Genomic DNA, 18,519 nt, shown 5'->3' with positions numbered 1-18,519 from the left:
ACAGATCCTGCTGCACTGGGATCGAGCGGCTGCTGCTCCAGGTGCTGCAAAACACCAGGTGATCAGGTAACAGCAACCAGAACACCCAAACTGAGAGCTGGGTGAGAGCTCCCTGGTGTTCACAGAAAAGCAGCGATGTTTTTAACGCAATGGTCCCTCTGTTTCTGCTCTGTGCCTTCAGGGTTTGTGCTTTCATCTTTTCGCTGCTGCTGTACACCTAGTTCGTTTATTTACTTACTTTCGGGAAGGCTGGAGAAGGATGCCGTGGCTCTTGTCGTAAAACCATGAAGGCTGGTGATGCCCCCGCACCCACTGTGCCGCGCCTCGGGCATCGCGATGATGTATTGCCTGCATCTGCAGGAATGAATGGTGCGATCCTGAATTACACTGGCCGGATTATATATTTGTTGCATATGAAATAGGATTATCCTTAATATGAGATAAAATTCTTTTCTTCCCAATTTCTAAATCTTTGGAGCGACTAAAGGGCACATACAAATGGGTACAGTGACTAAATGAGTTATGCCATGCTGCGATAGCGGAGACAGATGTGTCATGTTCAGATGCGGTTGCATTTCCAGAAGTACTCATTTTGAGCTAATCAGTGCTGCTAAACAGTCGTTTTGATTTATATCTGTTGATAAATCATTCTTCTTTAGCAATGTCCAGCTGCGATTCAGTCAGGAGGAGAGGGCGCCTCCTCAAAGCTGGGAGGATGCTCCAGCAGCTGGCTCCAGGGGAACTTCAGCATGCAGCCTTGGAAATCGCGGGGGCTTCTCCGCAAACATCATGTATCTTCAATGGCAACAAGAACGATCACCAGCACATTAGTGTTGCTGCTGTTATCAGAATTCTGGTTTGTTGGGTTTTTTGCCTTGAAGTTGGTGCTTGCCGGGTGTGAAGCCATAAGGATCCGGGCAGCCTGCAAGCCCCAGCCGCTGAGCCGGTGTGCAGGCACCGCTGGGTGCTGGGGCATCGCACCCACGGGCTGTCCCAAGCTGTGTCTCCGGCGCCCGAGTTGCCTGGCCACAGTCCCTTCATTTACCTCAGGAGCAACTACGTAAAGAGCAGAAGAAAATTTATGGAGGAAGGGATTGCTCATGAATTTTCCTATTTATTTTGCTGGGTTTTGAATTACTTTCCTCCACTGAACAACCCCACCCATCCTCATTTGCATAGTGGGAGCCAATGACGGTAATATTTAAAATTAAAGGCCTGAGCAGCCCTGCTACAATACCAGGGATTTTGTTGAATGTGAGAAGAAAGTGTTGCTTCTTGTCCGTGTATCTTCCAGTGAACGGTTTCCAGATCCATTTAAACCCAACAGCTATTTGACCAAGAACTTGTGTTGCATTAAGTCCTATATATATTTATTTTCCATTTCCCTGAATTCCCATCCTTTCAGTGGAAAGCTCGTGGGTGTTTGTCTTTGACACTACGCACTGTCGTTACAAAGTATCTGAGTATAACTTTGGAAAAAAGAGTTCTGCCGTGGAAATCTCGTCTGCAATTACAAATGCAGCTCTTGGACAGTCACTTCAAAATCCTCAGATGAGTAATGCGAGATAGAACTATAGCATTTATTGCCACGTCTGTAACGGGATGCTGAGTTGGCTGGATGCCGTGGTGCTCCATGTGAGCTGGGTGACCAGAGCCAGGAGGAGGGTGAGGGACTCTTACGGACCCTGAAAGAGCTTGGGTAAACTGCTGCTGGCTGCAGCACGTGTGGGGGGTGTGCAAGCAGTGTGCAGATTTCATAGCAAATGTTATATGTGAACCTATATACTGCCACAGGGGTGATGACGTAAAAAGGGGAAAAGAGGTGGTTAAGCTGCAGGGAGGAGCAACACAGGGCTGCCCTGGGTCAGCCTGACCTGCTGGCAGCACCAGGGGCAGGAGCAGGGGGTGGGCAAGGTGCTGAGGGCAGCGGGGTCCAGCTGCACCAGGATGCCTCGTGCACCGCAGCTGGCGATGGCCTCTCCTGCCAGAGAGCTGTGTCCTGCTGGGCGGGCGCAATTGGAGCAGCAGGGGCACCTCACCGGGTACTTTGGGGAACAGCGGAGCAGCTCCCCTCCTCAACAAAATCCCACTAGAAAATAGAGTAAATCGCACCTGACAGTGCTTTTCCTTCAAAAACAATGAAATGGAACTGGAGTTGACTTAGGATATAAATCTCTATCCTCTCAGTCATTTTTGTGCTAGTTTTTCATAAACTTGGCTGCTTCTCGTTTGCCCTCTAATAATTCTCTGAAGGCTCATTTCCCCTGTATAACTCTGTGTAAACACGAAGTTGAGGAAAGGGTATTTAGACTCATCCTTCAGGAATGCTGTTTTTGAGAAAATGCTTGTTTACCTACGTCAGTAATTTTCAAAAATATAATGTGCATTTGAAGATCAAAGATAATCATGTGTGAAAACTCCAGCATTTTGATCAGGTCGAAACTCCTGCAGAATTGCATTTTCAGCTCTGCGCCATGCAGGCTTGCTTTATATCATGAAAACAATGAAAAGGCAAGTGATCCGCCAGCTCTAACAATAGGAGGATTAATACTGAACACCTCCGATGGCTGATGGCGTGGGTCCTTTATGACATTATTCTTCATGAGTGAGGAGGGATCTGATAATTCATGTTATTAGGTCTTCCCTCATGAGTAAAGATAAATGTCATCAAAGGTAGGAGCCATTATGTATTCTATACAATGCAAGTTACCTCGCTACAGTTTTTTCTCAGTGTATTTTCTTATAGTTTTATGTATGCAAGGGGGGAAAAATGTGTAAAAGCTCATACAAATTATTTTTAATGCATTTTTTAAGACTGTAAAAGAAAAAGTTATTGATGATGTATTTGGCACACATCACATTCTCCTATCTTTATCCCAAATTCACAGAAATGGACAACCTTGAGAGGAACATCACAGCTTTGGTTCCCAAGTACCAGAAATGCATCAAGTTGGGTGTAACTGGGCAGCAGAAGGTGACACCCCCAGTCCCATGACCAGTGGCCAGGCTGTGCCAGTGCAGTGCCAGGGGTTCCAATGCACCTCCCAGGCACCCTCCGAGGAGTTTGGTTCTGCCCAGCACCCAGACTTTGAGTTTTCAAGAAACCTGTGCCAGGTTGTGTGGCCAGTATTGCATGGTCAATCAAGGCACTGCTGAGTTACGCTGATAACTGTGTACAGCTCCAGTGGCTATGGGCACATCATTGGGTAAGAATTGGGCTTCTCATTAAAGGAAGTCACAGCAGCAACAAAACCTCTTTATAAAAACCTCAGTAAAGCAAAGAGATTAAAAACCTGACTGATGAAGAGCCAAAAAACTACGAGGCCCAAGAAGATCTCTAAAACTGACCCTTGGGAAAACCTTAGGAAATTTTAACGTGTCCTTGCTGAGGGGCTGATTCATACAAGCTGATACCAAATTATCCAGCAACCCTGAGCTGGGCTCAATGGGGCCACTTTAATTTTACATATGTGTGTTTGCATAAAATAGCTTATTCCATGACATAACACCGAGGGAGCTGTTGTGGTTATCATGGGCATCAGTGATGTTGGGGATTTACAGATAGCTGTGGGCTATGGGTGCCCCATGCATTGGCACAGCATGGCATGCGATGGCATGGCACAGCATGGCATGGCACAGAATGGCATGGCACCACCTTTAAAATAGGGCAGCAAAACAGCTAGGAGACCATGATGGGTGGTTTAGATTTATAAACAGAAGGAAAAATGCGAGGTCCCCTCATTTTGTGCTAGTGTTTCCAAGCACAAGGTCAGGGATGCCCTCACATGGACCTCGCAGGTGTGTGCTCGCGTGGACCTCGCAGGGGGTTGAGGTCTCCTTGGGTCTTCACCTGTAAATTATTCACTCTGCAGTTTTTGTCTGCTTTGGATTTTTCTGGGCTGGTGTCTGCTGGCACCACTGGTGCAGCGCGGTGGGAGCCCTGGCGCCCTCCAGACTCCGCTGGGCTGCTCTTATCAGGCTGCGGGTATTTCAGCGAAGCACTGGTGAAGGTATTTGAGGTGTGAGTGCCACGCTGGAGGTGGTGGGGTGGGAGGCTGAGAGCAGATGGCTGTCCCGGTCAGAACACCCAGCTGCGCCACCGCTGCTGTTTGATATTTCCATGGCTTTCCAGCCCAAGGGAGCCTGGGGCTGCTTCCACACCCTTTTCACTGGCAGAGAGTAGTGCCATGCTGCAATGGGGATGGACCCATTATTTATACAGGCTCAGGGGCGACCTGCAGCATCGCGGTGACGGGACAATTCCTAAATCCCGCAGCAGGAAGCTGGCCCTGAGGCAATTCATCAGGTGAGGCAGGAAAGGCTCTGTGCCCATGCCTTCAGCAAACAGGAATATGCACGTCCACACAAGGGCAATTACTTTGTGCGAATGTGACAAGGGAAAATTGAATGTAAAGTCTGCTGTAAACAGCCAATAAATCTTGCTTTCTGTGCTTAGTAGAGGAGGAGCCCAGGTGTTTGTAAGTCCCTGTGTAGGTAGCAGGAGTGCAGCTACGTGTGGTGAAGGCAGACAGAGCGGGGTACTGGAGCTGCCTGCGCCCCAAGCGCGTTCATGTGCATCATCCGCCCCACAGGTTGCCAGCCTCAGAGCGCCTGTCGCTCCCATACCCCTGTGTGCTCAGAGGAAGAAACCTCTGGAGAAGCTGCCGGCACCAACCCCACTTGTGTGAGCGATGCCCAGATGGCTCAGCTGCAACCCCACTTGCTCTCCAAAGCCTCTGCGTGGTGACCAAAGGGGCTGACAAGGCTGCCCGTAGGGGCAGTGGTGATGCTTTTGCACCGGTGTGTGCCTGCCCTCACATAGGAGTGCTGGGTTTCCCCAGAGGCATGCCCTGCAGCCAGGAGAAGACGTGACACATGGTCCACTTACCCTCTCTTGCTGCCCCGGCCGTGGTGCCCACACACCATGGTATGCCCACAGACCATCCCAGCTCTGTTGCCATTTGTCCCTCTGGCATTTTGCTCTAAAACCCTGTCAGTGCAAGCACTCCATCCCATGCCAAGCTGCCCTTGTCCCTTGGGGCTACAGAGGCCACATATAGACCCTATAGGTGCATTTGGGCTGTGCCCCATGCCCTGCCAACTCCCCACCCCTGTGCCCTCCAACAGGTATCGGGGTGTGTAGAGGGTGATGCTTTCCAGGTTTGGGGCATTGGGGAGCTCTGCAGGCAGCGTGCCCCCCCACCCCCCCGCACCCTGGGGTGCCCATCCTCTGGTAAGGGTGGGAGCAGGGATGGGGCTGGACGGAGTGCTACCCGGCACCAGGGAGGAAAGTTTGTAAAGAAAGTACTGAACACAGACTTCCTGGGGTATCAGAAGGAAAATTTATGCATCGCCTTTGAGTTCAACTTCTCCATTAAAGCTTTTTCCCTATAATCTAGGGAGTTCTTATCTTGGTGACTTATGATGTTATGGAGGGGCTCATGCATGGAAAATGTCAATAGAAATAGTAACTCTAGAAGGGAAGGGCCTCCTAATTAGTCCCCATTTAGATTTTATGATGGCTTGGAGATCTGCTCATCCTGACAGTGCGCACTCTGGTTACATATTGTTCTAGCCTGAGGGAACCATAGGAAAATCCAGATTTATTGTACCTATCATACCAGCATATTTCATTTGCCATTATGAGCAGCCATCTCGCAATGATGCAGGAGTATTTATTACAGATTAAATTGTAGGACCTGGATGGTTTAGTGAGGTTCTTGAGGTATCATTTATGTCATTAACTGGCTCATTATCAGATCTGCAAATCTCAATTCCTTTTTTGTGCCTTCTGTTTAAGAGCAGGGACCTGGGCTGGGGCTCTGGCAGGCTGTGGGTCCCGGAGTGTGCATGTATGCCAGCACGTGTGCATGTGTGCACGTACACGTGTGTGCGCGTACACATGTGTGTGTGGTGCCAGGGCGTGGAGGAAGCACAGCCTCGGGGAGGACAGGCACTGGGAGCCGGGGTCAGGCTGCTCCGGCTCGCCAGGGACCCTCGATGACAGCACTTAATGACCAGCTATGCACATGTGTAAAAACAGGGCACAAACCTGCCTCGAGCGAGGGTGGTATTTCACCCTGTCCTCTCCCATATGTTTCTGTACCGATTCCTCTCCATTAAACCACAACTTAGAAAGGAAAAGCTGAGAAAGGCGGTGGTAGAAGAGGAGGTAATTTAACTCTAATTATTTAACAAGTCTATTCCAGGCGTAAGCTTATTACCGGTGGCGAAAGAATATGCTGGATATTTTTTTCCCCTCTCTCTCTCTTTTATGCTTTATCTCTACTTGGAGAATTATTTGAAGAGGTTTAATCCAGCCTTGATTGTTGTTGTTAATGGGAAAGGAGAATAGGTTATTCTTACATGTGCTCAGCTGCTTGGCTCTCCAGAAAAGTCACAGAAAGGAGCTTTCAGACACTGCCTCTGCTCTTCGATTTAGTGATATTATTTGAATTTATTGTTCGATTCGACTTGCGTGTCCTTCCTTGTTGGTATTTGCCCTATTTACTCTCCTATATTGCTTTTTCATAAAACCAGGGAATGGCATTTAAGTTGTTGTGTTCTTTGGTATTAAAAAGCACTCTGTACAAGCTCAGGAGCACATCCTGGATTGCGGGGTTCAGGGCACAGACTGCGGCAGAAGGTGTCCCACTGTTTGGTTGCTAAGATTAATTAATTCATGCGATGGCTAATATTTGCAGGGAAACTAAAGCTTGGGAAGTGGGCAATAATGCATGAAAAATACAATCTCTCTTTTCCCTTCACTTCGCAAGCCGAAGGCAGTGAAAAGACTTCTGTAGGTGTTTACATTGGTTGATTGCACCTGAGAGTTATTTTTGTAAAAGTAATAATTTGGGGGCTCTAAATTCACGGCATTAAGAGGATAAATACGGGCAGTCACCTCCCCAGGATTGCTTACTACAGGGGTGGCTCACCAGGGCATTTCTATTGCTTCAGAGCTCTGCACGTGCCTGTATGGCATCGTCACAAAGGGAACAACTTGGTGTGATGCTCTGGCACAGAGAGGGGACCACCCCTGAAAGGGAGCTGAGAGTGAAATTCAAGCCCGATAAAAGGCTGCCTCAGAAGTCTCCAAAATGTGATTGGCACCCAAATATTTTCTGACTGAGCCTGAAAACAAGGCAAGTCACCGCAGCGCAGACGCCTCACGTTAAACTTGTGGCTGGCAGCCCAGAGCTGCCGAAGCGGTGTGGAAGGTCAGTGGAGAGTCGCACTCCCTTCTGCTGGTCAGATCACTGGGACGCTTCCCCACAGCGTCCTCCTTACGGTGCTGGCCAGAGACATTTTCCCCCATTCCTCCATTGCCTTAAACAGTCCCCTGTAAAAATATATATGCATTTTAACCTCCAAAGTCCATAATACATTTTGGAGGTCTGTAAAAATTAATACTTCAGGGGTTTTGGTGCCATGCTGATGATTTTATTCAACGTTTTGTACATACCTCTTAATAGAGCTATTGGCTCCAGAGTTAAAACGTGCAAACCAGGTTGAAAATAGAAGGCGTGAGGTCATTTAGACTGTGCTTTTTCCTTGAAAAGGATTGGAATCCCCTAAGCATTAAAAAAGTTTAAATGAGATACTTCTCTCTGTAACTTATAAATGGCCCTTTCCTCTTTATTTCATTTATTTTGCATTTTCCTCTATCAGCCTGAAAAAGGGGACATTTATAAACTAAAAGGAGAACAATTGTTGGATATTTATCTCAAACCAGTCTTCTAACATTTGCCCTGAGTGTTCACACTGGGTAAGGAAATCTTCAATGAGAATGTAAATAAAAGTGGTGATGTGTGCGTCTTCTTTTAAAGAATATTTTCTGTTCTGAGCAGCTGCAATGCCATTAAGTAATTTAGATATTTTGTGTGCTTTAAAACTACAACTGCATCAGTGAGGAAAGTGTCTGTAAATAGAAATGGTTTGGATATTGTTTAGCTATTCCCTCAATGGGTATTTTAAAATGAAAATGGATTGTAATTATTAAAAAAAAAATAATAATAAAAAAATCCCTTTACCTGAGTTGATAGCCAATTACTGAGAACTTAGTGCTAAATGAGTCGTCTCTCCCAGCTGGTATACTATAGGTACCCTTGAATAAATACAAATCTGAAACGCTATAAATAGGCTCCTTGAAAGAAGAGTCTTATCTGAGCCTGCTTTGTAATGCTGCTCTCGCCAAGCTCAGTCTTTGCAGTATAATCTTAATATTGAGCTTGCTCGTTAATCTCCATTCCTTTTTTAGGTTAGTCTAGACTGTTCCGGTAGCAGTGGTGCTGGCTGGGTTGCCGTAGGAACAAGGAATTCAAGCAAATATGCTCACAGAGAAGAAATGTCTACTAATTAAATGTGAATAGCATTGATAAGGTGCCAGATCTGGTAAAATGTAGACCATAACGTTCTTTGATGTAATTCATTAGAAAATATACATATATATAAAAAAATATAAAATATATACATGAGAGGTTTGCAAGACATATATGATACATATACTTCTTTGTGGGGAGGGTTACATATGTTGAAGAAGGCAGCAACATTTTTATATATAGAAGTGACACTTTATATGGTTTTGTTCCTTTTGAGGCTATAAATTCTGTAATCTTGGGCATATATCTTTTTATTGCATTTACATGGCAGATAAAGACATTTGATTCGCTACTGCAAGTGCTGGAAGCCCTGATTAATCCCTCACCAACACCTAACTCGATTTCCACCACTGAGATATAATTTTTCTCGTTGCTCAATGAAAAGGGGCCCCGGGCCCACAGTGGGGTGGGGGTCCCACCGCCAGCAGATGCTCGTCCCAGCGCATCGCCCGGGTCACCCAGGGGAAGCTGTGCCAGCCTCCTTGCTGCTGCTTTGGGTGATTTTTATTCTTATTCTGTGTTTCAGCCCCCCTCCACAGGACCTGATGCCTCAGTTTGCCCTGGGTACAAGTGGGATAATAACATTTCTGACCTCCCTGCTTTCTCTTTGTTTGCTACTTGGCCAATCCCTTTATTTTCCAGGCAAGGACTATTTAATACTGCGTACATAAATCAAACCTGGGTAGAGCCCCAGCAGGTACCGGGGCTGTGAGGCGTGCCTAGCAAAGCGGGCTGATCAAGGATACTACCAAAATCCAAAATTTTCCAACTATGTAATTCTAAAATGTACTGCAAACACTGATAAATACACTGATGTTACAAATGGGGAAAGTGAGTCATAGAAAGAAGAAGCAGATCTTATTTCAAAGTCTCCAAAAGTCAGCTGCCTCAGCTTCCCCTTCCCAGAACACCAGGGAAATGGCACATCAGTCACGTGCAAGGGGAAAAACAGGGTTTGCTTTTCGTGCCTATCACCCACCCACCCAGCCAGCCGTTCTGCAGCACACAAACATCACCTGGTGCTCTTGGTTGTCTTCACAGAGCCAAGGACTCGGGGCTGGGATGCTGAGAGAGCATACATAAAATGGGAACCATTCATCACAACTTCGGAACATGACTTTGGAACGTCCCTGTTCCCTGAAAATGGTGTGTGCAAAGATATCCTCTAAAGAACAATGTTTTGACTGAATTTTTGCTGGTTTTGCAGAGGATATTCTACCCACCAGGCAGCAGGTTCTCAGCGGATAAGGAAAGTGTATTCTTATCTGCATAAACACGTAGGCTCTACAAGCACGCTAATTTCATTCTCATTTTTAATTACAGTTCAAAGACTAAATTCATCTCAGTCATGCTCATGCTTAGGTGGGATGAATGCAGTGAGGGTCCCACAGATTTACAGCAGTGTGGTAAAAGCAGGATTTTGCCTAATTTCCTGATGCCCCCCCGTGCTTGCTAGGGGCTTTTACACTTAGTCTTGGGTTGTTTTATTTTTACACTTGCCTTGGCTTTTACCCTTAGCCAGCTCCCCGAAGGGGACAGGGGTCAGGACAGAGCTTGTCCTGCTTCACCAGCCTGAGCAGCTCTGCATTCCCTGCTGGCACTTCTTTAATGTCATCATCTTCTGTTCATCAACCAGAGTCACCACATTGGTTCCTCCTGTCCACATGTGGCATGACCTGAAAATGCCACCCTTCCCCTCTGTTCTGGGGGATGCTCCCAGGCAGCCAGGGCAGGGGCCACCCGGGACCCCCAGCCTCCCTGTGACCACCCAGCTCCTGCCCCGAGGGGGTGCTGCCTGCCCCCCCCAGCTCTCCCGCTGTCGGGGGGAAAGGACCCACGGGACAAGGAGTAGTGATAGTGGGAGGCTCCAGCTTTGGCTGCAATATCTGGTGGCCTGGAGTCCCAGGGTCCTGAGGGACAAGCCACTGCTTCCCCTTAACGCCAGTGGTCAAGCCCTGCCCCGGGCAGGGGGAATGCCTTCACCCATGGGCTCACCCCGTGTTCACCTGCCGGCTGCCCAAACCAGGGTGGGGGCTTATCTGGAGACTGGCGCTTTGCACGTGTCAGCAGTCACAGGATCAGGCCATCAGCTTTCCGACCTTTTGCAGCCATGGTCCCCACCATGCCCAGCCTGCTACCTGGGCGCCCTGTGGACACAGACACCAGTGGGCATCAGGCAGCTGTGGCAGCCTTGCCGTGAGTGGTGCCTGTCCCTGCTGTCGGCACGTGGTGCGAGATGCAGATGATAGCCAGCAGATCGCTACTGCAATGGAAAAGCACCCAGAAGAATGACAAGCTGATCTGAGTGTCCCCGACCATTTACAATTTATATGTCCTTGTCAGATAGCGAGTTTGATGACTCTAATGTCATGTTTGTCCTTCACCCTGAGAAAATCTCCTTTTAAAGATCACCAGCCCATCTCTATTGACAATAACTGTGCAGGTCACGGTATTAACATGTGTTGGATTTTTCCAAAATGCTGATCTTTTTTTAACCATAAAAAAAAGCAGCAAAAAACTTAAAAACCTGCGATTCACAAACCAGACAGGACACAGACCAAGTCTGGCAGAGAGGTGAACTGAGGCTGGGTGTGGGTGAAGTGGCAGCGTGTGTGGTGCTGGAGTCTGGTTTGCTCCTCTAGCGTAACCAGGGTTTCTCATGCAGCGTTCTTTCCCACTTCTGAGAAAGGCTGTCTGAAATGTGAATATTTTCATTCCTTGTCAGGAGACTTCTGCTCAGCCCTGGTACTTTCATTTCCCACGAATCCTGCACTCGCAGCTCCTGGAAAGCTGCAGCGCATTACAAAAGAAATAGGTTTATCGGGCAGATTCTGCAGAACAACACAAGCCTGTGTTTGATTGCATTTCCTACATTTCCCTGTGTTCCTAGCGAGGCAGGAGCTGACCTGACAGCAAGGAGCACACCCGTTTCTGCCTCTAGTTCTTCCTGGCTGCAGCATGGCGTGGGCTCGATGCTGCAGGGGTGCTGGGGACTGAAGGGGACCCCAAGGGACACCTGCCCTCCTGCCTGCCCCAGATCCAAGCACCCCAAACCCTATGGACACCCTCCCAGGGACTTTGGGGGGCTCTGGATCCAGCCTGGTGACCTGAATTTGGGCTGTGGGAGATGGACTCACTCACTCCAGGCTTCACAAGGACTGCGTGTGATGGATGCATCTCCTCACACACTGTGTCCTGCAGTCTCCCTGTGAAGGGGGGGGTCCAGGCAGTGACTGAGACAGACTGGAGACAGGGGCACACACCCCTCACAGCTGACAGGCCAAGGGACATGCCCAGCTGTCCCTCCACCTCCACTATGCTTTGTGTTGGTGTGTGATTACAGTGGGCAAAAGCTGTGCCTTTCCTGAGAGCAGGGAGCTCCCAGGTGAGCGCGTGCTGGGGATGTAGAGAGCCTCCTTTCCTCCCTGAGCCAAAGAAAGAAGCTCTCACCACCAGAAATTAGACCTATTAGGTCCACTGATCTGTCACACTTGCTAATACAGGTTTGTTCTCTCTAGAGGTTTATCAAGTACCTTGTTCAGCAGAGTTTCAGCTATTCGAGTGATGCTGCTTCCACCACATCCCGCGGGAGACCAGGAGGGATGCTCTGCGAGACAAAGACATCTCCTGAATTCCAGCCCTCTTTTTATTGCATTACTCCATCTCTCAGTGTTCGTGCACCCTTGAACCACTCCGCACTCGACTGCTGTGGTGCATCTGTTTTGACACTGCCACTGTCAGAGAGCCATCAAAGTCAATGGGAATGGGTAAGCGAGTAAGCTGACCCAGCAGGTCTACAGCTGCAGCGTGCACTGTGTCCAGCAAAGCTGGGGTGCAGGAGAGCACCCCTCCCCTCCCCCAGAAGTGAGATGGTGCTGAGGGCTGTGTAAATGTTTTGGAGACGTGGGTCAGGGCCAAGGAGGAGTCTTTGCTGCACATCCTGGGTGCTGTTGCAGCGGACACCTGCCACTAGCTTTCCAAACTCCTCTTTCATACATAAGTAGGTCCAAAAATGTCATTAGCACCGATGTGACCAGTGGCTGCGTGCTGGGGCAAAATGTTTTCCTTTGCTTGATCTTTCTCAAATTTTATGCTCACACCTATCAAAGCTCTGGCCAAGAGGGAGAACACTGAAGAGGTGACCCCACTTCTGCCCAGAGTCCTCGGCCAGCCCGGGACTTTGTCTTCTGCCACCCAGCAGCCCCGTGTGGCAGTGGCCGAACTCCCGCCTTGTGCTGACCACCCTGCTCCAGGCATCCTCATCAAGCGGCAGGTCCTCCAGGGCTCGCAGGGAGAAGGTCGATTCCTCACTCCCTGCACCACGATTGCACAGGCTGATTAAGGGCGCGCCACTGGCTGTGGCAACAGGGGGGCTTGGGGAAGTGCAGGGCTCTCCCGATGTGCTGGTGCCACCAGCACGCCGCAGGGCGAGGGCAAGGAGGGGGCAGGTGGTGCGTCTGGGCTCCCAGACTGCATCCCCACGACAGCGTCCAGCTGTGCAGCAAGAGCGTACTAAAGCTGGGCACAGGGGGTCATGGCAAACTCCCCTGCTCTGCTGCCGTTCATGCCAGGGGTACTCAGGTGCACAGGACTGGGTCTTGCAGTTGGTGGGATGAGTCCTTGGTGGACAAGAACTCAATAAAGTATTTTATTTATTTAGGGAGACTCCCTAAGATATAGTAAAACATGATTTTACATCCTTGCAGGGTGCTCTGTATGACTGAAAGATGGGAAATCCCACACTGTGCCAGTGTGGGGCACATCAGCCTCACACTGACCCCCGTGTCCCACAGTTTCCCACGCATCCTGTGGATCCACCTGTCAGCCAGAAACCTCCCAGCCCTGAGGTCTATCCCCTCTAAGGGATACATTGCATTGTAAGAAGGAAAAAGCAGAGGTATTGCAGAGCCTAAGAGTTTGTCACCTGTCACATACTCGGATGTCCAGGTTTTATAGTCTCAGCTTTACCCTCTGTAGAGCTTTGGCAAAGGGAGTACAGTGCAAAGCATTTCTGAAATACTGTCCCAAATACTGAAAGGAGCCATGCTCCTACCCCTTTTGTGCTGCTTTCCAGCACTGCTCCAGTGATCACAAGTCACAGGACAGTGTTATCACTTTGCTCCATTTTGGAGAAAGCTTTGAGTCTGAAGTTCTCACGCGTGCTCACTTCAGTCCAGTGCTCATGCCCTCATCCTGTGCGAGAACAGCAATAGTACTAGGTGATGTAACCAGCTGGAATTCAGCAAGTCCATAAAGTTAAAGCATTAAAAAATAAAATTAAGATTCATAGGAAATCAGAAGTCACTTTGCAGAAGAAACGTGTTTCTAACAAGGCTACTCGCCCTTTGTTCTCCATTTGATGCTGTGGCTTCTACCAGCTCCCAGGAGCTGCCCAGCTCTGTGGAGGGGTTCATTTCATTAGGCACCAAAATCAGGCATGTAGGGCAAGGCAGGGGGGCTCACCGATCGATACCTTGGGACTGTAACCCCTCCCTGTGCTACGGGGGGTCTCCCTGAGCTGTGGCAGGTGCCAGCCCCTAGCCCCTGGTGCTGTCCCCATGACTGGGGACAGCTTTCAGCTCGTAGCAGAGTGGGAGCAGGGAAAACAAATGATGCAGGAGTGCTCCCATCTCCTTCCCCAGTGCTGCTGGGCCTGCAGCATGGGAACATCAGCAGGGCGAAGGAGCGGCGAGGAGCTGTGAGGTGGTGCCCTGTCCTGTTCAGATGCTTGCATCACCGGCTGCTGTCATTTGCAGAGGACCCTGCCTCTTCGCTTTGCAACAGTGGAGTGAGAAGAGGATGCTCGCTTGGGAATTTATAAATTGAACTGACAGCGTGTTTAAACTCAGGTGCTTATGTTACAAAATGCAATGATTGCATGGTGCAGGAACATACGCAAGTGCACGCAGTCCAACCTGACTGAATTCAGCCTTAAAAATAAAGGAACACAAAACAACTTCAAGGGCCTGACCCTGCAGCTCTCCTGCCTGGGAAGGCAGGGTGCATTGCTGTGTTTTGTGCAACCAGAGCTGACGGCTCAGCATTGCATCCATGGGGGTGCAGTCTGTATCCAGGGCACACGTGTAACTCCCATTAATTTAAGGGGAATTATGTGAATTGTACAGCAAGAGTTGACTATACTCCTGAGTATTGCTGTTATTATGTTTACCATCAATATTCATGAAGTCTTCTTAAAAAAAAAAAAAAAAAAAAAAAAGCAGCAGCAGGGAAATTTTGCTCTAAAGCAGAGAACTGCAATATCTTCTGGAAGCGCTTGTGAAAGTAGCAGGTTTTTTCCCAATATATTTTCACTATGTCTTTCTCAGATCATTGTCCTAAGTTGTGAGGACAGTTATTCAAAATAGCAAATTGTCATGATACTGCACATCATCATTGCTATGTTTAGCCTCTTCCGGAAATCAATTGGTCTTGATTAATAATTTGCTTTGGAGTTTTCCAGTCTAGCAACTCCCACATATAAGCAAACGTGCAACTTTAGAACAAAGGATATTACAAAAGCCTGCTTCTCCTTTGTGTGGTGCTATATTTGGATGGATGCACTAATACAGTTTGTACGGTGCCAAAAGATAAAATTCTGTGGGGCTTTTCCCCTGTTATTGCTGCAAAAGTGTTGTCCTTTATATGTATCACAGCATCACTTACTACCGCCTTCACAGGTAACGCTTTGATGTATGCAAACAACTAAATGTTTTATCCATTTGTGGAGATGTGAGGGGCACCGGGCAGCAGTAGGGGCTGCAGGTGGGGAGGAGGAGGCTCTCCATCCCCAGCACCGTGATCTGGCTGTGCCCTGTGCCAGGGCTGTGCCGGGGCTGTGCTGGTGGTGGGGCAGAGGATGCTCTGCCCTCTGATTAAAGCCAGCAGAAGGAAAAAAGACAGAAGTGGGCCCGTGTCTTCTGTCACTGCCTTCAACCGCGGCCCTGCAGCAGCCTGCCAACAGGGCACTGCTCTGCCAGTTGTAAATTTTAATTGGCCATCTGGGGAAAGCACAAACCACTGACTAGAGATTAATCAGTAAATTAACCCAGGCATAATACACATTTCCCAGCGGGGCCCAGGCTGCTCGAGGCTGGGGCGGAGCAGCCAGGGATGCGGGAGGACTTGTGCAGGGATGCTGTTATTGCTTACCGCCGCACCGCAGAACATCTTCCCCGTGTCCCGAAATTCCCTTCAGCGTGACCTTGGCAGTGCCCCTGATTTGTATGGCAGTTGCAGAGAGGTTTCCCTGTAAGTGCTCAACACAGATGGCACAGGTACCGCTGCCGTCGGAGGAAGAGTTGATGAATCAGTGAATGTGACAACTTCCCTCTGGTGAGCTGTTCGCTTGGCTGCGGAGCTGCCTCCGGGAAGAAACAGTTGTGTACCTGCGGCTGTGCCTAGAGGGACCGCAGGGGGTCCAGGCTATGCAGCCAGTGCCCAGCCTGTAAATAGGGCTGGGGGGAAACAAGCAGCACCAGCACCATGGAGGGCAGGCTTTCCCATCCATTATTTATTAGTCTTCGTTCTGAAGAAAGATTTCAGGCATCCCTCATGTAGCAGGAGAGTCACCTCTGGCTTGAGCATCCCAGATGACTGCAGAATGCTGATGGGGCAGGCCATGGGCAGCAGAACCTATCCGGGGAAGGGGCAGAACCTGCCTTCCCCCTTTTCTGATGGCCACGTCCCATGCTGGTGGCACGGGTGGCAGGAGCAGCGGGGAGGAGCAGGAGGTTAAACACCGACTAGCAACAGCATCGCTGCTCAGTCCACACTGCAGAAGCCCGGTGGGGTGTGGGTTCAGACACGTCTCACAAGGACATTTTCATACACATCTGCATGGCAGGAAATGCACTGCAGTGACAGCAGGTACCAAAGGCTGGCTTGTCCCGCTGCAGCAGGCAGCAACACAACATCCCTCATGCCTGGCAGTCTTTGCTCTTGCAACAGCCTGTGTGACAGCCAGGGCTTGTCCCCACTATCTTCAGGCAGCCCCTGCCAGGGCTGGGGGCACAGCGGGTGAGGATGGTACTGACCCATGCGGCTACAATGCAGCAGCCATCCCGTCGAGGGAGGGGACCAGCAGCCCAGCCCACCATACAGCCCCCCACCAAGAGCACTGCTCTAGCAAGGCTTTGTGTGTATCAGCATCTATCATGCAGCTGAATTATCACACACATTTTACTTGCAAGGGAACTGGGAGGGAGCCCACTTGCGATGCGATGGTTCGGGGCAGAGGCAGGAATCCCCTCCTTTCACAAATGCTGCTGCGTGCGGCGTTAGGCCAGGACGAGACTCTCCCCATGCTGCCCGATGGCATTGCAGAGGTTTGTACTGACTTTCCTGTCCCTTTTCCCAAACATGCACCATAAAAATTGTTTCTGTCAGAGTGTTTACATTCAGGTAGGGTAGTGAGGGGAGAAATTCTCTTCTACATCCCATTTGCACAGCTTCCAGCACAGTCGTGCCAGACCTATGTGACTTCTGAGTGCTGCAGCTGAGCAGGGAGGGGGGAAAGGAAAAAGGAAGGAAGGAAAGAAGAACAGCCAAAGGAAAATGAAAAAGACAAACTGAACAAAATTCAGCCATGTGACAGGGAGTTGGAACATGGCTCATTTCCCCAGAAGCTAGTGCAGCTCACCCCAGTGTGATAGCAGTGTCGAAGTGCAGCAAGCTCGGTGCAGGAGCTGCAGCAGGTGCAGACTGGTGCCCTTGTAATGGGTTTGCTACTTCAGCTGGTGCACTTGCCACTCCCCCTGCTCCAAATTCCCTGGCCAAATCCTGCAGCAGCTTCAAAAACCACCTGGGCTTGGGGAGCACTTGTACCCTGCTGCTCTCAGAAGTGTGACATCAGGGACTTTGCCTTGACCTGGACCCTGCCAGAGCGCCAGGTGTCTGTCTGATAAACCCCCAGCTGCTGCGGGAGACAAAGCACATCCCCTTCCACCCTGGGATCAAAAATCCTGCCCAGTGGCCCTTGCCTGACACCCACCCAGCAGCCTTCCCAAGCCTGATTCCTAGTTAGCATTCTCCTAGTTAGCAACAAGATCAAGCTGATCTTGATAGATATCCTGATTGACTGAATAAATCAATCACTTGTGCAGTTGAGTGAATTACACTCGTGCTCTGATTCTTATTTTCCCCCAGATGGAAATCTTTGCCCAGTTTGTAAAGTGCCATGGGATATTTACAGAAGACATCCCTGTGTACACATCTTACTAGCAGTAGTATAAGTACATCCTGTCTACTAGACTTGCTACTTTGGGGTGAAGCTTTGTACCATGGCTCAATTTATTAGCCCCTAGGACTGGCTCTGTCAGCCTCCGTTGCCATAAAGAATGAACCCTGCTCTTCTGAATTTAAACATTTCTCCTAATAAGTGGTTCCTTAGCTGTGAATATATGGATGCACTGTTGTATCGTGTCTGTGATTTTGCATTTTCCCCACTGTCTCTTCTGCCTGACATGATAATAAGCTATGTGTTAAGCCAGAAAAAAAGCAATTTTCTCCTGAGGTTAATTTCTTTGGATTGCCCACCTGAAGTGGGGAGTTGCATATAAATTTTAATTTGTACTGAAGTGGAGAAGATTGAGTTAGTTTTTTGGCATAGATGATACAGTGCAAATCCTTATTGACATACTGGTTGTTTTGTTCTGTCTTCCTAGCAATTGCCTTTGGAAGAAAATGGTGTTAAACCCAATCTTTGGCTTCCCAGATGCCAGTGCCTGTGTGCCTAGCATGGCTGTTCCAGCAGACAGGAGCCCCTCTGTCTCTGCAGAAGATCTGAGCTGTGTTTGTCATCTCCGATCTGCTGCTGGCCACCACTCTGGAGAGGTCCATGCTGCCAAGTGAGTGAACTGGGGTGATCTACGGTGTGAGCTGTGACTGGTGCCCAGTGAAACAGGGCATCACTGCATAGCCTAGCGCAGAGCAGCACAGCTTGGCTGGGAAAGGCTCTTGAGTTGGTGACCGCTGCTTGCCCCAACCATGGGTACTCTTCTCCTGCTGCCAAGGAGCCAGCCCTGCTTGGAGAGAGAACCTCAGGGCTAGCACAGTGCTGGAGAACACACATGCTCTGGACAGGAGCAGTCACCCATTTGTACATGAAAATGTGGCATCAGCTCCTGAGACAAGCCTTTAA

Source organism: Falco cherrug, chromosome 8 (assembly GCF_023634085.1).
Source record: "Falco cherrug isolate bFalChe1 chromosome 8, bFalChe1.pri, whole genome shotgun sequence".
NCBI lineage: Eukaryota > Metazoa > Chordata > Aves > Falconiformes > Falconidae > Falco > Falco cherrug.
The sequence above is the reverse complement of the archived record's forward strand: the minus strand, read 5'-3'. Positions refer to the sequence as shown.